The sequence below is a fragment of the Ictidomys tridecemlineatus genome, chromosome 10 (genome assembly GCF_052094955.1).
Source record: "Ictidomys tridecemlineatus isolate mIctTri1 chromosome 10, mIctTri1.hap1, whole genome shotgun sequence".
NCBI lineage: Eukaryota > Metazoa > Chordata > Mammalia > Rodentia > Sciuridae > Ictidomys > Ictidomys tridecemlineatus.
Genome location: NC_135486.1, coordinates 35791089 through 35813583, shown reverse-complemented (window position 1 = coordinate 35813583; position 22495 = coordinate 35791089). Strand labels below are relative to the sequence as shown.

Genomic DNA, 22495 nt, shown 5'->3' with positions numbered 1-22495 from the left:
ATGAAAAAAATAATAGAAAAGTGACACAAAGAGAAAACATACAATAAGATAATGAAAAAAATCTAAATAAACAAATGAATATACTAAATGTAATTAGACTAAAAATTAACAAATATAAGGTCAAGACATTAAAATGGATTTTGGAAAATTTAACTTTACATTTTCTACAAAGGACACATCTTAGATGTAAGGACACAGGATACATCTAAGGGTGCAGAAATGTAAAAACAGGATGAAGAAAGATTTTTCAGGCAAATTCAGTAGAAAGAAACCAAGAAGAATTAATTAAAAAAAAAAAGAAATGAACATTAGAATTTAAAAATCATTCATAACAGTAAAGACAATAAGTTAAAATATTAGACTGGTATAAATAATTGTGCACCTTTTTAAAATCAAAGGACAAGTATTATCCAAACCCACTCAAGTAAAAATAGAAAATCTGCACATACTCAGACTATTAAATAAATTGAGCAGTTAAAATTTTACACAAATATATGCTCTCACCTAAGACTCGGAAATTTTAGAAGTGAATTCCATAAAACAATCAAGGAACAAATAAATCTAATATTATGCAAACACTTCCAGATAATAGATGAAGAAAAAACACTTGCTGACTTCTGTTACCAGGCTTATATGATTTTAAAGCAAAAGTATGTACCAGTACAGTAAGAGAAAAATCGTATCAACCCATTAGTAAATAGAAAGTGCAAAGTTCAAGACAATCTAAAATATTCAAAACGGCAATGTATTAAAACTCTCTCCCCTCTTCCTCTCCCTCCCTCTCTCTCTTTCCATCTCTCTCTCTCTCTCTCTCTCTCTCTCTCTCTCTCTCTCTCTCTCTCTCTCTCACACACACACACACACACACACACAGAGAGAGAGAGAGAGAGAGAGAGAGAGAGAGAGAGAGAGAAGGAGGGAGAGAGAGAAATCCATGAACTTCCTTTTAGATATACTAGCAAACTAAAGAAAAACAATATGATCACTGCACTATATAAGGGAAATAATTTAATAAAGGTAAACAGTGGTTCATGTTAAAGAGAGACATGAATTTCCTTAACTTAATGACTTACTTATTAGGATTAAGATCACTTGCACATAACAGAAACCCCTCAATTATCAAAAGGGACCATCATTTCTCCCTCATACAGAGAACATTGAAAGATAAACAGCAGCGGTGATATGGTGGCTCTATGGTATCATCAATAACTCAGGCTTCTCTCTGCTTTGTCCTCAGTGCTAAGCTTCAACTTCACAGTCCAATGTGAACATTATAATTCAGCCATTGCATTGCCACAGAAATCTCTCCCATCCCGGATGCTCCATTGCAATGTGACCTTTTCCTTCTCCCACGAGAATGGTTATTTCTTCATCCCCTTGAATATGGAAAGATCCTATTACTGCTTTGACCAACAGAATATGGCAGGAATATCACTATGCCATTTCTAGGCAGCCACACTTCCTATCTTTTTACAGCCAGTCTCAATGTGAGTGTGCTGAGACCACCATGTTCTGAGAAGCCCCCACTATACAAAAAGACGCTGAGAGAAGGGAGACCATAAGAAGAGAAGCCAAGAGCACAGATGCCATATCAATAAAAATGCCATCTTGGAAGTGGATGTTCAGCCTAAGATACCCCAGTGACACTGTGGATCAGATGAAACACCTGGTCAAATCCTTCCTGAATTCCTGACCTTTGAAATTGTGAGCAAGGTAAAAATGTTTGCTTTGAGTCACTAAGTTTGTGTTTTCTTTCACAGCAATACATCACCTAAACACTTCCTTTTCAAGGAATCTTCCCAGACATCATATACAAGACGTGGCTTCAATTTTTTTGCACAAATTTTTGTAGTCATGTGGCTACAGCTAACTCTAAGGGGGTCTGGGGACTAAAGTCTTTTCCCTGGGCTACACTATTCTCAATTAAAGATTGGGTTCTATTACAGAGAAGGAGGGAAAGAACACACCAGAGGATTGAAAATAGTAATATCTGACAAAAATGATATCTAAACCAGTGATTCTTAAAATGGACCAACAGGATCAGCATCACCAGGGATGATTTTTATTTGAGAAATAAAAATTCTCAAATCCTACCCCAAATTACAGAATCAGAAATGCTTGGGATGGAGCCCAGCAATGTATGATTGCTCTGGGTAATTCTGACATACCCTGAAGTTTGTGAACCATTGGTCTAAACTTAGAGAAAATTATTCTTCCTGGACAAATGTCAGGAGTATTTCCTTTAAAATCAGGAACCAGAGCAAAAAAAAAAAAAGACTTCCTGTCTGGCCAGTGCAGCAAGGAAAGAAAAAGAAGAAATGTGAAGAAGGTAAAACTTATTTTCACAATTGATATGACTGTTTGTATCAAAAAGTAACCTAAGCTCAATGTTGCTAAATGTAAAAACAATGTACAAATATTGATTTATTACTTACACAATACAACAAATTATTTAAATATCATTGGTAACAATAAGAATTAGTTACTCAGGAATGAATCCAAAAGTATGATTTTGTATGGAAAGTTATTAAAATTTATTGAGGCATAAAAAAGAATTAGTTTTTGATGTTCGTGGAAAGATAGACAATATTATAAAACTCTCAAGTATCCTCAATTAGATCTTTATATTTACCATTATTATAATAAAAATATTCAGAGTGCTTTTTCTGAGTACAGATTCCAAACTTTATTTGGAAGTCTTAAAATTCAATAATAGTCAAGTGTTTTTTTTTAAGGAAAAAGCCCTACATCTATATACCAAAATTTATGTGGAAATTACAGTAATTAAAATAGATATTGGCACATAATAGAAACTTAATTGAAGGGGATAGACTAGAACACTCAGAAATATGTTCATATAAATGGAAAATCTAGGATTGAAATGATAAATATTGATATGGAAAAGATAACTAATTAGAGCTGGCTCAGTTAGCATAGTGTAAAATAATAATACAGAATCCCATCTGGACAATATCAATATTAATTCCAAATGGAAAATGTGAAAAAGCAAAACTTAGGTCTTTGGTAAAATTATAGTAAGATTTCTTTAAGACTATTACATAGGGAAGATCTTTCTGTAGGGGGGGTATAGGGGATTGAACCCAGAGGTGCTTAACCATTGAGCCACTTCCCCAGGCACCGCCCCCTACCCACCAACACACACATTTTTTTTAAATCTTGATACAAGGTCTCACTAAGTTGCTCAGGGCCTCACTAAGTTACCTGAACTTCCAATTCTCCTGCCTCAGCCTCTGGAGTCTCTGAGATTATGGTCATGCACCAGGCACCCAGCAGAACTTTTTTATGTAAGATAAAAAGGCACAAATCATAAAGGAAAAGATTTATGATAAATTTAACTACATTACAATTTAAAACTTCTATATAACAAAAAAATCTTCTTAAAAAAGGACAAGTGACAGGATGGAAGAAGATTATAACATATTATAAAAAATTCTGAAGATTTAAAAATCTCAAAAATTCAATGATTCTATACATGGGATGTATTTTTATAATAAAAATAAAGAAATAAAATTAAATATATAGGATAAGTCCTTTGGGTATAGACCAAGGAGAGCCACAGCTGGGTCAAATAGTGGTTCCATTCTCAATTTTCTAAGAGATCTCCATACTGCTTTCCATATTGGCTGCACCAATTTGCAGTCCCACCAACAGTGTATGAGTGAACCTTTTTCCCCACATCCTTTCCAGCACTTATTGTTGTTTGTATGCATAATAGCTGCCATTCTGACTGAAGTGAGATGAAATCTTAGAGTGGTTTTGATTTGCATTTCTCTAATTGCTAGTGATAATCAACATTTTTTCATGTATTTGTTGATTAATTGTACATCATCTTTTGAGAAGTGTCTCTTCAGGTTCTTGGCCCATTTATTGATTGGATTATTTGTTTTTGGTTTTTTTGTTTGTTTGTTTTTTTTTTTTTTTTTAGTGTTTAGCTTTTTGAGTTCTTTGTATACCCTAGAGATTAGTGCTCTATCTGATGTGTAAAGAGTAAAGATTTACTTCCAAGATGTAGGCTCTCTATTCACCTCACACATTGTTTCTTTTTGCTTAGAAGCAACTTCTTAGTTTGAGTCCATCCCATTTATTAATTCTTAATTTTAATTTTGGCACCATAGGAGTCTTATTAAGGAAGTTGGGGCCTAATCCCACATGATGGAGATTAGGGCCTACATTTTCTTCTATTAGACACAGGGTCTCTGGTTATATTCCTAAATCCTTAATCCATTTTGAGTTGAGTTTTGTGCCTGGTGAGAGAGAGGGGTTTAATTTTATTTTGTTGCCTATGAATTTCCAGTCTATACCCAAAAGACTTAAAAACAGCATACTGTAGGGACACAGCCACATCGATGTTTATAGCAGCACAATTTACAATAGCTAAACTGTGGCACCAACCTAGATGCCCTTCAATAGATGAATGGATAAAAAAGAAATGTGGCATATATACACAATGAAATATTACTCAGCAATAAAAGAGAATAAAATCATGACATTTGCAGGTAAATGGATGGAGTTAGAGAAGATAATGCTAAGTGAAGTAAGCTAATCCCAAAAAACCAAATGCTGAATGTTTTCTTTGATATAAGGAGGCTGATTCATAGTGGGATAGGGAGCGGGAGCATGGGAGGAATAGATGAACTCAAGATAGGGCAGAGGGGTTAGAGGGGAAGGGAGGGGACATGAGGTTAGAAATGATAGTGGAATGTGATAATCATTATTATCCATATTATCCAAAGTATAGGTATGAAGGCACAAATTGGTGTGAATATACTATGTAGACAACCAGAGAAATGAAAAACTGTGTTCTTTATGTGTAATAAGAATTGTAATGCATTCAGCTGTCATACCCAAATAAAAAAGGTTATATATATATATATATATATATATATATATATATATATATATATATATATATATATAAAATAAGATAAGCTGCAACTCAAGGAGGAATCAGTAAATAGGAAAATAGAAATGAAGAAATTTCTAAAATGCAGCTCAGATATTCAAATATCTATTCAAGAGAAATATATATTAAGTTAAGAAAACTGAGAGATTACATTGAGAAATTTTGATAAGCATTTACTCAGAGATCCATAAAGAAAGAACAGAGCATATAAAGCAGAGGAAATATTTAAGAGATAGGAGCTGAAACTTTTCCATAATCAATAAATAGAAACTATCACAATGAGGAACAAATTTGTCAATTTAGCTCTACCAAAGTTGAGCATTTTCATTTCTCACCAACCTGGCAATTATATCCCTCAGTATGTATTCACCATAAATAGTTTATTACACATGTATACAAGGAAACAAGCTCAGAAATGTTCATGTGTCAGTGTTTATAATTGGAAAAAACTGAAAATATCAATAGAGGATAAATTACAATATGTCTATCCACATAACATAATACCATCACTAAAAATTAATCAACTATAGTTGCCTTTGTCAACACACATAAATCTCACAAAACTATTGAGGACTAAAACCAAATCACACAATGCAACTTGCAATGCCATTTATGTAGTTCCATTTATTTAAAATATGCAAATATGTAAAACAATGTCTGTCACTTAAAGATATGTACAAATGGGGCTGGGGTTGTGGCCCAGTGGTATGGCACTTGTCTGGCATACGTGAGGCACTGGATTCCATCCTCAGCACCACATAATAATGAATAAATAAAAATAGAGGTATTTTATACATCTACAACAAAAATATTTTTTAAAAAGATATGTACAAATGTATAATAAGTATAAAAAATGCTCAGGAATAATAAGCACCAAGGGAAGTGATTACATTTGGAGGAAGAGGGAAAGGGAAGAATAAGGAACAGAAACGGGGAACACAGGAGTCTTTCCTTGTATTGGCAACCTTGTGTTTTTAAAGTGAGCACAGGGTTCATAAGTTCCTTACATTGCTCTTTATAGCCTTTTTCATGCCTGAGATATTACATTTTTAGGCAGCTAAAAGACCTTTGATATATAAATGAGAATGTCCAAGAATTGAGGCCATTTTAACTAAAATGTTATTATAATTGTTTCTGGAGACATTTAAAGACTCATCAATTACAGTTAAGCCATCTGTCATTCTTTTTTGGGCGGCGGGGCGTTGGCGGGATAACAAGAATTGAACTCAGGAGCACTCAACCACTGAGCCACATCCCCAGCCCTATTTTTGTATTTTATTTAGATACAGGGTTGCTTAGTTGCTTAGTGCCTTGCTTTTGCTGAGGCTGGCTTTGAACTTGTGATCCTCCTGCTTCAGCCTCCCCAACCCACTGGGATTACAGCCTTGCACCACCTGTTATTCTTGACTCAGTCTTTATTTCTCTCCTGGAATATAATGAATTTCCTCTGGACTAGTAATTTTACAGATCTCAAGTGAAGTGAATTTTCTTTTTCTCTTCACTTTCATCTTCTCCTCAGTTTATAAACATACTCAAGTCTCTGCTATTCTTAATGTATAAATAAGGAACTTCTGCCCTTCACTTCTAGTGTGTCCTACATTTCCTATCCTTTCCACTTATTTTGCAAACCACAATAATCTGGCTCCTGTCTACCTTACCCAAAGAGCACATCCCAAAGTATCCACAATCCCACTGAAAGTCCAATTTGAAGAAATTTTTTCAGCTTCATGGACATCTGCTATGCCTGACATTGTTGATCACTCCCTTCTTGAAGCAATTCCATCTCTTGTTTTTCGTGATAACTCTTCATGTTATTTCCATACCTTTCTATTCCTCTTCTGAATTCTTCATAGCCTCTGCGTTGTCATTTTTGTAATGAATTAGTTATAATACATGTCGTGTGTTTCCAAAGCCTATTTTACCCCATGTGTCAGTTTATCTGTCCTGGCTTCAAAACCCACCACCTTAATTACTGTATCTCTACAACAGATTTTGATATATAAAAGCATAAGGTCTCCAACTTTGTTTTTTTTCAAGATTGTTTTGGCTGTTATTTGCCTTCAAATTTAAATACAAATATTGCTGTTTGTTTGTTTGTTTATTTATTATTTATTTATTATTCAGTACTGGGGTTTGAACCCAGGGGTGCTGAACCATTGGGCTACAACCCCAGCCCTTTTTTATATTTTATTTAGAGACAGGGTCTCTCTGAGTTACTTAGAGCCTTGCTAAGTTGCTAAGGCTGACTTTGAATTCTCTATCTTCCTGCCTTAGCCTCCCTAGCCACTGGGATTATAGGTGTATGCCACCACACCAGGTGATATTGCTGTTTTAAAAGTCTTTTTTTTTCTACAGATGTGCCCCCAAAATTCTTGGAAATTTTTGAGGTTCTAAAATATGAGACTATCTAGTTATTCTTACTCATTTTAAAATTTAGTGTGTAGGTCTTTCAAAAATCTTTCTGTCTGCCCGGTCTAAGTTGCTTCAGTTCCCTTCATGCATGCTCTTATAATTACTTGTGCACATTTTCCTCAAAAGACCATTTTGGAAATAATAGTAAAAACAACTATTGCTTATGTCCTATAATCATTTTATTTAAAATCCCCCACAGTCTCTCTGCAGTAGGTATTATCATACCATTCACTTCATTAGAAAACTGAAATATAGAAAAATAAACTTATTTGCCTGAGATCACAAAACTAGTTAATTTTAAAGCTGAAAATCAAAATCAGGTTTGTTCAATTCCAAAGCCTGATTTTCCCCCCACCATTGACTCCTTCTCTTCTAATGATGTCATAATTAATCACAGAACTTCAAAATCTGATATTTACTTTAAAAACAATAGATAATTAATTCTCTAATAAATAATACGTAATATTTGTAAAGTTTTAAGATAAACAAACTTTAATTTTGAAACCTCAGATCTATATATTCTCATGCCAAGAAAGAATTGCTTATGAAAGAATTATTTATTCCTGAATGACACATCTCTCCAGAAACTTATTGGCATAAAATAGGAAACATTTCATTCTATTCATGATCTGGGGGGGTCAGGCCATAGCATGAAGAGCTTGTATTGGCTTCCCCCTGTTGAGCTTCACCTGGGTAAACTGAGTAGCTGGGATGAATTGAGCAACTGGGAGGTGAAATCATGTGGAGGCCCTTTCGTCTCTATGCCTGCACCCTGAGCTGAGATGACTGACAGCGGAGCTGTCAACCAGGGCATCTAAATGGGACCTCTCCATAAGGCATGTGGCAGCTGGGTTCCCAAAGAAGGAGCACATCAGGAGATCAAGCATTCCAAGGGAAAACAGGAAGAATTACAGGGCCTTTTCAGATCTAGTCTCAGAAATTACACAGCAGCACTGTTACAGTGTCACACTTGAGTGGTTGAAGCAGTCACAAGCTGTCTCAGGTTGAAGACAAAGGGACCTAGAGTCTGCCTCTTAGGGGTGTCAACTAATTAGGGGCCATGTTTTTGAATCATCAAAGCTTACAGAAATATCTAAAGATATTCGTCATGTTCTTCTTATTTGGTACTTTACTGTTGGTACTTCCTGAGTCTGGGAGTGATGCCCTCCGGGAGAGTTGGGACAGTTCAGCAGGAGTCCCCCACTCTTCTGTCCAGGGGTTTCAAGGGTGGTAAATTTGCCATTGAACTGTAGGACATTAGAAGCCCTTTCTAAATCTTTCATTCTCCTCTTCTGGTATTATCCCAATGTCATGGACAGTAGAAAGGACTGGCCCCATGTGGTACCCAAAAGCTCTGACAGGGAGTATTTCCCTGGCTTAAGAAATTTTCTTTTAAATTATGTTAATAAGTAATACACGGGGAGATATTTAAATGAAGATACATGAACATGCTCATATTACATCTGGATCGTAAGAGGGTACATTTATTGAGCACTTAAGTTATCATTTGTCAGCTCTGTGCTCAGCACTTATTTGATCTTTCAACATTAGATGTCCTTGCTGCCCAAAGTGTGGTCCTCAGAGAAGCAGCATCAGCATTGACTGGGAACTTTTAAAAAATATAGAACCTGAGCCCTAGACCAGATCTACTGAATCAAATGTATATTTCAACAAAATGCCTGGGTGATTCATTCATATGAATGAATTTAGATGAAGTAGATGCTATGGGCGATCTACCTTTTATAGATTAAGAGATCCTGAAGCATTAAGAAACTTGCTGAGGAGTATGCAATTTGTGAGTTACAAGAGCTTGAATTCAAATGCAGGCCTGAGTAACTCCAAAGCCTATGATCCTCACAAATGTTCCATAGTGCTGCTCAGTAAATTTCACCACATTAGCAAATGTGTTGCTATCTGGACAAATGTCATGTACTAACAGGAAGCTTAGGAGAGTCTTCGGCTCTGAAAAAGAGGCTCTGGAACAAGTTTCTCCATCAAAGCATCATTGTTTCATTGCTTCACAAATTACTTAGCACTCCGTCTCCTCGGCTAGACTGTGAGTTCCTGAAGAGGCGGGAATATGGTCTTGTTTGTTTTTACAGCCCCAGAAATTGACATGGATTCTGACACATAGCGTAGTTCCAGCTCCTTCCATGCTTCTTAATGCAGGTACACCTGACCTGTTTGTTCAAGTGAGTTGCAGAAATTGTTCATGGTTAACTGGGGTGGTGAAATTATTTTGCCATTGAATGGGTGCAGGGGTTCTCTATGGGGCTTGCTACAGGCCCAGGATTTCAACTGCAGAGAAGCAGGGACCAGCACTGCTGCTGTGAGCTCAGCTTATCTCTCCATCCAGGCGGCCCCCCACCCAGGCTCAGCAATGAAACTTCCTGTGACAGGTCTCCTTTCTTTCTCAGCTGTGCCACTCCTCTGAGTTCTATAATTAACTTCTTTGCAGTCAATTTATGTAGAAGGGACAGGACCCATGAAAAACAGGGAAGCTTGTTCATACTCCCCAGATTTCTGTGGTGCCTCAATTTCTATTTTTTTTTCATCTATTGCATTTCATATGTTCTTATTGAGTTATCTATGGAAACCAGAACACGGACGCTCAGCATGGGTCATGGTTAAAGCAACCAGAAGTCTTAGTTTCTCCTGGAATAGACCCCATTTGTGCTTGCTGTTCTGGCACGGCTATTAACAAAGCTTGCTTTCACTATCAAAAGTGGCCCTGTTTGGATGATAAATTATATAGTCTATGGATTGTCCTGAAGTCATCTCAGGAGCCAGAATGGAGCCACTACCTCATGCAGGGATCTGCTTTCTGGACCACCAAACTGTCTACACTGCACCAAACTGTCTACACTGGGTTGTTTCTCCAGGAGTTCTCCAGGTTGGCTGCTCCCAAGCTGGCTGTGCAGTTGGGTATCTATGCAGATGCCCAGGCCTTGTCTTGGTCTGACTCAGAACTGGGAGCTTCTTTCCCTTCAGGCTCATAGTGTGACGTTCCCTCCTCTAACCTTAGCTTACCTGAAGCTTCCCTGGCACCTTTCTCTGTCCCAGACACACATCCTCTCAACCCTCGGCATTGAGAGTTCAGGTTCAAGGCTTCCAGCTTCCCACCCTTCCGAAGATGGCCTGGATACCACCCTTCCCTGTACACCACTATTATTAGGTGGTAGCGTCAGAAACCAGAACTGAAATCCCTGGCGGCCCTTTGATCCCCAGAGCGGAGGAGAGAATCGCCGGAAGGGACGGCCCAGCCTGAGGTTAGACAGTCCGGTTCGCTTTCCTCTGGGCTCCGGAGGACTGAAGGCCAGCAGGAAAGAGCTGAGCTATTCTTAGCCAAGGTGTGGGAGCCTGGCAGGAGCTGCAGGCGCTGCCCCAAGGGTCAGAGACAGGAATTGGCCACCCACTCTGGCTGCTTCCCCTCTCCCCCTGGGCTGTTTCTCATATAAGGAAATGACCACCCCACTCCCCCAGCCAGCAGCCGCTTGTGGCTTGGATATGTCCCTCTCAGTCCCCTCAGTGGAAGCATGGCTCTGTCTTCCTCTTCTACATCAGGTTGTGGGTGTAGTGAGAGGCAGAAGGGGTCTTAGCAACCATCTTGGTTCCTTCAGAGAGCCCTGTGTCACCAAACACACGCTAGCACTGGGCACTGCAGAGGGGAAATGATTTACCCAGGTGCCCACGGATGTTCAGAGCCTCATTCAGGGCTCCACCAATGCCAGACTGGGGAACAGGTTGTACAGCTGTAAAGGTTGGGCTTGGGTTTCCAAATGCCAATTAGAGAACAAGGGCCCTGTGTGACATTTTCATAGGTCCTCAGTAAGGTGAATGAGCATTCAGGCCTCCATGGAAAGGAATTTCTTCTTTCTCTACATTTTTCTTCTCTTGAGGCATAAAAAAGACCTGGCTTTCATGCAAGAGACACAATAGTATATGCCAGTTCCCTCAGTTCTTAACAATAATAGCAAATTTTACTAATGTGTGAATAAAATATATGTATGGCAAACCATAGAGTAGAGAATACTCAAAAGTAAATGGAGGCTAGGGATACAGCTCAGTTGGTAGAGTGCTTGCCTCGCATGTACAAGGCCTTGGGTTCAATCCCCCCTACCCCCCAAAAAAAGACAGAAAGAAAGAAAATGAAGTTTATTCATTGTTTGAACGACTATTGAGATTGCCTGTTTTTACCCACACTGCTCCAGGGCACAAAATCTACCTGGTTTCTACCTCCATGTTGATGTTTACAATCCATAGAGAAGGGTTGTGGCTCAGCGTAGAGCACTCGCCTAGCGCATGTGAGGCCCTGGGTTCGATCCACATAAAAAATAAATAAATGAAATAAAGGTATGTACTGATAAGGCCCAGGAAGGAGTTTTTGAAAGGGAGTTCTGGGGAAAATGGCAAGGAATGGTGGGAGTGTGTTCTCCACTGGTGGTCAGGGAAGGCAAAAAGATCATGAGGAGCCAGTTTGCAGAAAGTGGGCAGGGAGGAGAAGTTAGGCCAAGGGAAAGCTTGGATAAAGAATTAGGGCTGGAAAAGAACTTGGCAAGTTTTAGGAACTGGAAGCAGCCAGTGTGATGAAGAGACTATGAGATGATATTAGAGGCAAGTTGGAGTTGAGCCCCTTCAGGTCTTAGGGGTCGTGGTGCAGACTTTGGATTTTATTGTAGAGGAAACAGAAGTTATTGAAGGGTTTTCAGCAGGGGAATGAAATGGCCTGGTTTTAATTTTAAATACATTTATCTGCCTGTTTCGTGAAGAATGAGTAGGAGAAACTCAAGAAGGATCCCAGGGAGACCAGATTAGAAGTCAGTGGTATTCCAGGTGAGAAATACAGTAGCAATGGAGAGACAGAGGAGTGCTGGGTTCAAGACCTCCCTAGAGAAGGTTCTGTTCTACTTGCCAAGTGTACACACACACACACACACACATACACACACACACACACACACTGAGGCCATCTGGCAATGTAGCAGTCATGTATTTGGATGCAGAGTTTTGGAACAGAGAATTGAGAACATTCCGGGACCTTCCCAATCCTTCTCCACTTTTTACCATATCTTCAGATAGGCACTGTGCTTATTCTCCTAGGTCCATATATATCCTCAGAGAAACCTCCCAGACCCTGTCCCTATTGTCCCCCAATTCTGCCGAAGCCCCCCAGTTTGGATATGGCCATCTCTGGGGAAAACACACATCTGGGAAGCAGCTGTCTGGATACTCTCACAAAATCATCTCCTTCTAATCCAGTTGAAGCTGGAAAGGAGAAGAGCATAGGGGACTAAGGAAAAACACGAAATCTGCCCAAGATGGGATCTGGGTAGAGTGTCAGGGACACCACCCCAAATTTTTGGAGACAGGCCTCCAGGGTAACCATTAAGATTTCAACTGGTCCCCGTGTCGTCTTCTGATCCCTGCAAGACCAGATGTGTCCCACAGCTGTGCACCATCTGCTACCCTCCACACCAGAGGAAGCTACATTCTGGAGCTTAAAGATGTGAGGGGGAAGAGGGTGAGTCTTCACTGGCTCTGGAGAGCTAATTGTGGGAATGAGGAGTCCAGACTTCCCACGAAGTGGGCAAATAGCCTGGCAGTCATCTGCACAATGACTCCCCCAAAACCATCCTGGCATGGGAAAATTTTTCAAAGAAAACTTCATATCCTGGAGTTTCCAAATTCCTTCCCTTTTCAATGTTTCATAGACTATAGCTTACACACTTCATCTTTCCAATTTGCTCTGCTCCCTGTCCCTCCTCCTATCTCCCCACCCTAAACACTTGCACCCCAAATTCCCAACCTGGGTCATCATGAGTCTGACAACATCTAGTTAAGCTGACATCTAATAGTCCCCAGAGGAAGAGAGCACACCCCTATCCAACAGATGATGTTATCGGCCCCCTCCCTGAGCTAGGCAGCTTGGTGCAGCCCAGACATATGGATCTTTTTAGAGACTTATGCAATTTGGCAACCCTGTTTCACACCCTCCAGCCCTGCTGCTGTGACACAGCTCTGCTTGGAGTATACCCAGAGAGGGAGTGAGTGCATCCATCGGGCTCTTTTATTCTTGTTCTTTCCTTGTCATTTCTCCTGGCATCTCCCTACTCAATCTGGAAAAAAAAAAAAAAGTGTTCTTCTCCTGGCCCAGTCTTTGGCTGAAAACAGGAAAAGGTGGGGTGGGGTGAGGTGGGGGAGAATCAAAGAAGAAAAGAAAATGAGAAAAAGAAAAAAAAAATCACAGAACTACACTGTGAATATTCTGGTCAGTTTTCCAAGACAAAGACTGGCAATTCCTCGCCAGCAACATGCCCTGTCTTGCTTCTCCTCATCTCCACCTCCTCTTTTGACTTAGGCCTCTCTTGGATCTGGCCAGAGCCTGAGCAGCCTTCGCTGTAAATCTGCATCCCACACCACTTAAACTGTCCTGAGCCTTTGATGGGTGAACCCAGCCTTGCTCTGTGTGTCCAGGAATGATTGATAATGCTTCTGCAGAGGCAGAAAGATGTTTCTGAACTTTGCACACCATTCCCCGCCCCAACCCCCCATCAAGACACCCAGGAAACTGGCATGTCTTGGGGGAAAAGAGAACTTTCCTGCTGCCCCTGAAAGAAAGAAAAACTTCTCTGTTCAGAGATGAGCTGTCAGACTGCCACGGAAAGCACTTTGGCACTCAGAGTTCTCACTCCCAGTTTGAGTCCTATGGCAGCCCCCAATTAAGGAGTCTATAAAATTTGAGGGCGGAGCCATTTTTGGATGAAGATAATAAACTAGAAGGGGTCCAAAACTTCCTAGGAATCTGTCTGTCTTTAGCCTTTCCCCCATGTTGTGCCTCTGAGTGGTCTGTTCCAGCCGGTAGCCCCAACACAGACGAGAAGTGAGGAATGCTTTGCCTTTTGCTTGCAGAGCCAGGACTGGACCAAACACCTTAATTTCATTTTGGATGGTTACATGTTAGAGAAGACCTCCCTATAAAGCTCCAGAGAATAGTTTGAGACAGATGTTTCCTTTCCAGCCACATTTTCCTGCCCCAAGTTAAAAATAGCCATCCTCTTTTCTTTTGGCGTCCATGAAATGTATGTCATTAAAGTTCTCCATTTGGTTTACAGAGACAAAGGCCACTAGGTGCCTGGTGTTTATAGCCTGTTGGGCTATGAACTGGAAACAGCATTGGGTGCAAGAAGGATTTCAGGACGCTCTGGGCAGGGAAATCTCCTCCCTACATCTACTGTGGACAGTACCAGAAGAATGGATGTCCACATGAAGAAGGATATTTTGCCAAGGAGTTCCATTTCTTTTTTTCCTGAATAAAAAAAAAAAAAATTCAAAAAATTGGAATTTTTTTGAATCAGTTCTACCTCACCCCCAGGGTAGCCTGAACCCCCTTTGATATTCTGGTTTTAGTGGAAACATAATGATCTTTGGTAGTACTCATAAGCAATGCTGGGTTAGGCCTGCACCATCAGGAAGATTTGCTGAAAACCTGGAAAAGATGGCAGGGGAGCCAACAGAGTCAATACCAGAAGCACAGATGCTCTCATATTCGTACACAGTGGATTTCAGTCCCTTTCTCGGCAGTTGCTCCCCAGGGTGTATAGCTCTTTATACAGGTCACCCTCCTCACTGGCATTGTCACCCTTTAACCAAGTTGCTTTCAGCTATCCCATGACTGCTCCTACAGACTACCCAGGATTTGACAAATCCAAAGAAAAGAACTACAATAATTATTATTTTTTATTTTTTTATTGGTTGTTCAAAACATTACAAAGCTCTTGACATATCATATTTCATACATTTGATTCAAGTGGGTTATGAACTCCCATTTTTACCCCGTATACAGATTGCAGAATCACATCGGTTACACATCCACGTTTTTACATATTGCCATACTAGTGACTGTTGTATTCTGCTGTCTTTCCCATCCTCTACTATCCCCCCTCCCCTCCCCTCCCCTCCTACAATAATTATTAACTGCCACACCTTTTTCCTTTCCAAAATGAAAATAACTTTATTATTTTTGTTTGTGAAAGTAACATATGCTTATTGAAAAATAAACAAACAAACAAACAAACTAATTTACGCATGGCATATAAGAGGGAGGAAGAAAGTGAAAATGACCCATAATTCAACCATCCAGAACAATTATTATAGATAATAAATATATAACATATATCATCACCTATACTTACTCTTTACTTCTCCTGCAACAAAATAGCATTGAGTGGCACATGCTTCCATTCCACTTATGCTTCAGATCCTCAGCTCTGACTAGTTGCAGCAATCGCAGAAAAACTGGCTTATGTGCAAGTTAAGCTGAAAGGCCACATCTTTCTCACTCACAAGCTTATCCCTTAGTAGGCAAAACTGGTGTGGCAGCCCTGGGACTATGCTTGGAGGAGAAGGGGGACATGAGGCATTGCACTCATGGCCTCTTTTCTGAACATCATGTTTCTGTTTTTAATGATGTCTCCAGGGCCTATGAAAGATGCCAATTGATTATCTTGGGCGCCTACACTAGTTGATTAGCCCAAGTTCACGCCCTTCTAAGGAACAGTCCCACCCACTCAAGTGCAAGAGAGGGATGTTTTCACAACATAGGAATAATTTCCAACTCACTCAAAGTTTTTTATATATGTGTGTGTGTGTGTGTGTGTGTGTGTCTGTGTGTGTATACATATATATAGTTTTTTATATATAGTTATATATAACTGTATACAATTATATATAACTACATACATAGTTATATATGCTATGTATGTTTTATATATAGTACATGTAGTTATATATGTCCTATATATAGTTATATATGTTATAAATATATAGTTATATATCAGCATATTCACATATAATTAAAATAAATAATTTTTAAAATCTTGCAACTTAAATGTTTGTAAAAGTTAAGACACAGTGATTCACAAACAAGTAATAATATGGATGAAAATGGGAGCATACTCAGGGTTAAACACATAGTTACAAGAAAATAGAAATTTTATCAGCCACAATTTGAAGAATTTGATAAATACATAGTTTCCTAGGAAAATAACAAAATTTACCCAAGAAGAAAAAAAAATAATCTGATAATTCTTATGAAATTACAGAAATGGAAGCACTGTTGTAAAATAGTTCCACACTAACTATCAGACACAAAAGATTCTAACAAATCTTTAAAAGGAAGCCATCCACCTTATAAAGACTTTTTCTGCTGGGCACAGTGGGCATGCCTGTAATCCCAGCAGCTTGGGAAGCTGAAGCAGGGAAATTGCAAGTTCAAAGCCAGCCCCAGCAACTTGACAAGGCCCTAAGCAACTTAGCAAAACCCTTTCTTAAAATTTAAAAATTATAAAAAATGGCCTTGGGATGTGGTGTTTAACCAATGTGGGTTCAATCCCTGGTACAAAAACAAAAGAAAACCTTTTCCTAAGAATAGAAAAAAGTGGGGAAATATGCTCAAACTTATTTTATAAAAAGTTCATTGCTCCAATACCAGAACCAGACAGTAACAAAAAGATTTTTAAAAATTACATGCTTGTGCCCATTTCTAAGTGTGAGAAAAAAATTATAAGAAGATGATTGCATTAGCAAATTAAATTCTATGTTGTATAAAAATTAATAGACCATGATGAAGATGGGTTTAATCCAAAATATTCAAACTGATTTAATGTTAGAAAACCTATAAATGTAATTCACAGTACTACCTTTAAAAGAGAGAAACTTTGTCATTTTAATAGTTATATAGAAAGCATTTTTTAAAGTCAGCATAAGTTCATTATTGGAGAAAAATATTTAGCAAATTAGTAATAGAAAGGAATTTCCTTAGCACATAAAAAGCATGTATTAAAGAATAAGCAAATGTGGGGCTGGGGATGTGGCTCGAGCGGTAGCGCGCTCGCCTGGCATGCGTGTGACCCGGGTTCGATCCTCAGCACCACATACCAACAAAGATGTTGTGTCCGCCGAGAACTAAAAAAAAAAATAAATATTAAAAAAAAATTTAAAAAAAAGAATAAGCAAATGTGGAAATATTAAACACACTGGAAATTTACCCTTCAAAATCTGGACTGAGGCAAGGATGTGTAGAATCACCACATATTTCATCCCTAGATGTTCTTGCCAGTACATTAACTTCAGCAAATCAAATCAGAGGCAGAAGATTGGAAAGAAAACATAACATTATCACTACTTGCACTGATATGATCATTTACATAGAAAACCGAAAAGAATCTAGAAATAATTAGAAATAATAGGAGAATTTAACAAACAAGTTTGATACAAGATTAATATAAAACAATGAATTGCATTTTCATACATCAGGAACAAAAATAAATTAAAAAGGAGAAACTATTTACAGTAGCCTTAGAGGACATCAATTACCTAGGAATAAATCTATCAAAAGATAAACTAAAACCCACTACAGGGAAAATCATAAACTGCCATAAAGATTCAAACAATGGTGATATACAACATGACTGCTGAATAAAACATTTAGTTTTCTCCAAATTAATCAGTGGGGCAATTTTGGTCAAAATCCAAAAGCCTATTTTGGAAAGGAATCTGATAAGCAGTGATCAAAGTATTGCTATGTATGTGGGGAAATCAAGAGCCAAGACTAGCCAAGAACAGGGTACTTCTAAAGAAAATTAAGGAGGGAAATAATTGTCCTACAGATATCAGGACTTAATGAAAGTCACAGTAAAGGAGATAGCAAAGGCATTGGGATGTATGCTAACCAATAGATAGAGAGCCCAGAACCAGACCCACAATTATGTCAAATGCCAACACATGACCAGAATGTTAGGTCAGATCATCTGTGACGGAAGAGACCACTTGGCAAATGGAGCTAGAAAAACCGTTATCTGTATGAAAAATAAATGAAACTGGATTTTTTCCCAGTTACCTACCTTGCGTTTCTAAGACCCAGTCTCACACTTCTATATTCCTCTGTATAATGTTGGGGTACAATGCAGAGTTGTTCTATTAGGTGAGGTATTCAATTCCACTACAAGGGACAAGGACAGCAAGTGAGATGGGTAGAGCTCCTCAGATGTATTAACTACAGGGGATAAGCAAACAAGTAACCTGTGAGAGGTAGGCAGAATTCAGAAGATGTACTAAAAATATTAGTAACCTCTAAGGCATCTAAAAATAGAGTAAATGAAACAAACTAGAGTGTTACTTGCAGATAGAGAGGGGTAGAAAAAAAAGTAATAACTCACAAGGTATAGATCATGCCACCTATGAGCTGAAAGCCATTACTAAATTGTCTACTTATTAGTGACACCATTCTGGGGCCTATATACTCAGTCGCAGAAATGCTGACACAAAAGATGGCTGTCCAGAACATTGATGGAGTGCACAAAGACCAGAGGTCAGGCCTGTCTGCTCTTGCACCTCACAATGAAGCAAATAGGTATGAGTCCCCAAGCATCTACCATTTGCTCTCTTACTTGATCTCAATTCTGGTTCTCATAATTACCCTGGAATAAAACACAAGACTCAGATAGTATATTCCATTCACCCTGTTTGTATACTACCCCAAGTGTGTCAACCTACCCCAACTCCTGCTCCTTGGATCGGGCTCTATGTTTTAAATAGATTCAAAAACTTTTGTGATTTGATCATCATAATTTGGTTTGAGTCTTCCTGGTCAGTGACCTCTGGAATAATCTGCCCATCATAGAGGCAGCCACTGTATCAAAGTAATTTCCCACAGGACACTAGGGCTGAGAATCAGCATGTACATTTCTTAACCTCCTTTGTCAGCTGGTTTCCAGTTTGGTTCTGCCAAAAGATGCAGGAGAATGGAAGGCAGAAAGAGAAAGAAAGGGACTTTCTCAAGGACACAGGTTCTCATTGCTTCTCTCCAGCATCAGAACACCCCCACTACCAGGCATCCTTCCCTGCCATACGGGGACCAAACCCTGAGCACTTTCAAAGACCCACAGAGAAAGCATGCAACATGGGAGAAAAGTCTTGTTCCAAAATATGAAACTAGAAAAATCAGAATTAACAACTGTTTTTATTAAATGCTTACGCACAAAAGGTAAACTTCCTCGACTTTTAAACTTTAAACTCCAAACTCTTTAATAGTTCCATGTAAATGTAATAGTTTAGATTCCAAGAACAAAATGAAGAATTTATTTTAAAACTCAGGATTGTCAAAGCCATTTACTTCTGTAGTTTGAATGCATCCTTCATTTTTCATGTATTGGAAATCCAGTATCCAGATTCATATGTACTCGGTATTTGGAGGCAGGACCTTTGGGAGGCTCTTAAGAGCTCTGTCCTTATGGATGAATTAATCCATTTATGGGTTCATAGGTTGTTGAGGGAATGGTTTTGTTATGAACAGGAACTTTCTCTGGCTCACTTGCTCTGTCTTGCCATGTGATGCTCTCACTGTGTTATGATGCAACTAGAATATCCTCACCAGATGCCAGAAGAATCAGGTGCTCTTGGAACAACCAGTCTCCAGGAGCCAATTGTTCTTTACAAATGATCCAGTCTCAGGTATTTTATTATAGTAACAGAAAATAAACTGATATGTATCTTATTTTTTATATCAAAGTTGTTATATTTAACAAGGGACGAGGGCCTATTTTTAATTTAGCAAGAAGCCTGTATGTGTTTGGGATAGGATATGTTCAAGAGTAAGAGTAGTCATTACCTACAAAGATCTATAAAGGACCTGACAGAGCCTCTCACTCAGGATATTTTTGTTGCTGTCTCCACTCTGGGTGGTATAATTGGAATCCTCTTCTAGCAACAGCTTAGGGAAACAGAGATTCTGAGAGCCAAGACAGAAAGACTAAAGCTTTGAAGAGACTTACCTCAACTGTCTGGCCTATGAGGAAACACAAGGCTGAAGCCGTAGAGTGGCACACCCAGAACCTGTGCTTGTGGGTGGCTGGGGCAAGGGTGTGTAAGTTGGAAAGATGAGTCCCAGTGACCTGGAAAGCATGTGGAGTGACCAGTCATCACCTAGCTTCATAGTTCTGGTGCATCTATAGCTCTGCTGGCCAGAAAAGATACTGTGCCAGTCTCAAAACAATGGAATTGCCAGCCTCACGCTTTTATTTTCCCTTGAAGCCTGGCATCCATTTGTCCTCATTCCTTTGTAACTGGAGTGTCTTCTTTCCACACTAGGGCTTCTTGAACCAGTGTGCAAAAAAAAAAAAAAAAAATCATAGAAAGTACTTATTAAAAGTACAGATTCTTGGCCCTTACCCTTGATTCTGATTCTGGGTAGATCCTGCTTCAAGAAAATCTGCTTCACAAAATAATTCTTTCTCTTCTCTCTCTCTTTCTTGCTCTCTCTTCTCTTTTCTCTCTCTCTTCCTCTCTCCCCTCCTTCCTTCTCTCTCTCTCTCCTCCCAAGCTAGTTAAGATTTGAGAGGTAGAGAGGTAAGTTTCTCATTTGTCATGGTCCAGCTATGGAAGACAAATGGCACTTGGAAGTAACCCGAAGAAATTTCTGGGAGTAAAGTTAGAGCCAAGTGGACCACATGGGTTTCTTTTTCTAGCAGGAAATACCATTCCACATTTCATTCACAACTTCATATTGGGTACCTGAAGCAGACCCATCTCCTGAAGCTAAGGCATTTGAAGGAAGGGGAAAATGTGGTGTTTTCCTTGTTAATTGGGAGTCCCAGGGACCAATACCTGATTTTAAAATGCATTTTGCAGCCCTTTTGTCCCCAGCTGCAGGCCCTCGATAACAATGTGGTCAGATTTGAATCACCATTTGCCCTGAAACAAAATCTACTGTACCCTTATATAGTGTTCAATCAAATCTGTATATGAAGCATATTAAGCTTTTATCATGAAATGAAAAGCTTCATTCACTATTTTTTAAAATGTTTCTAGGTTGTTGATGGATCTTTATTTTATTTATTTCTATGGGGTGCTGAGAATTGAACCCAGTGCCTCATGCATGCTAGGCAAGCACTCTACCACTGGGCCACAACCCCAGCCCCTTCATTCACTATTCATTTTACTACTTAAAGATACTAAGATCAGAATAAGATTTGGGGTCTTTTTAGAAAGACACCCTTCTGCTGTGTAACCCAAATAATCCTATGGTATCTGTAGAGAAGTAAATCAGAAGGGATCCCAAGGTCCTGCTCTAACCTTCATTTTGTCCCGTTAGGCAAGAGATTCAGCCATCATGGAAGAGACTGGACTGAGTATTTGCAGTCCTGTGACTCAGGATCTCAGAACATGTTCCCCCAGACCATGCCTTATCTCAACCCCTGCCAGAATCATCTGCCCAGCCATCTCCTCTCTCCTCCTGTCTCTCCCACCCCAATTTATAGCAAGGCTGACTGCCCAGATGCAAGTTTCTGCAGTTCAATTCACCAACACCCAGAACAACTTGTTGGGAACAGAAAGCTTGGGAATGAATAAGATGGTGGAGGGTGGAATCACTGGAAGTTCTTCTGAAGGTATAGCCAAGTGAAGCCCCTAGAGACTTAGACACAGGACTAAAGAACAGTGACTGGGCAGAAGGCATTCCAGGTGCTGGGGATGGGGGTCTTTTGTCTTCATGATGATGGTAACTGTTACCATCAAACTAAGTGGCAAAATATGGATGGTCATAGGGGAAAAAATATCCCTCAAAATAGCACAAATACTATAGATCTGGGGGAGGGGGGTGAGAGAAAAAGTCTACAAGGATACATTGAACTGCCAAAATGTGTAATTATAGTAATTTACGTGTCCTGCCCTTTTTAAATTCTTCATTAACATGCAACACAGTATCTACTGTGTCTATCATTAAATGTGTCGGACTGAACATGTGGTGCATTTTACCTGATTAGTAAAATGATCACACTTGTAAACGCAGGCTGTAACAGCAGATTCCTTCCACAGATTGTTCTGGGTTTGACACTTTAAAATGAAGAAAAACACAAAGGAAAGGAGGGGGACGGGGGTCAGAAGAAACTTGCCTCTATCCTGGCCACCAGCAAGGCTGACACAGAGGGTTAACAGTTAAGTGCAAGTGCAGCTTGAAGTCTAGAATCAGGATCAGGCCTCTTCAGAAAGCTGAACAAGACGTCTGGGGCCACGCAACCCTCCACCTTTTTGGACTCACGTCCTCGGCCTTTGGGACTAACCAGGGAAGCTCACTTTAGTGGCAGCCAAGGCGAGGGGCCGGCC

The 22495-nt window shown here is 39.3% G+C and overlaps 1 protein-coding gene across 1 annotated transcript in view; it reads right to left on the bottom strand.

The window, feature by feature from the left end:
• The window catches only part of LOC110598573 (uncharacterized), a 71277-nt gene that overhangs the window by 12720 nt on the left and 36062 nt on the right, over positions 1–22495 (bottom strand). The window lies entirely within an intron of this gene.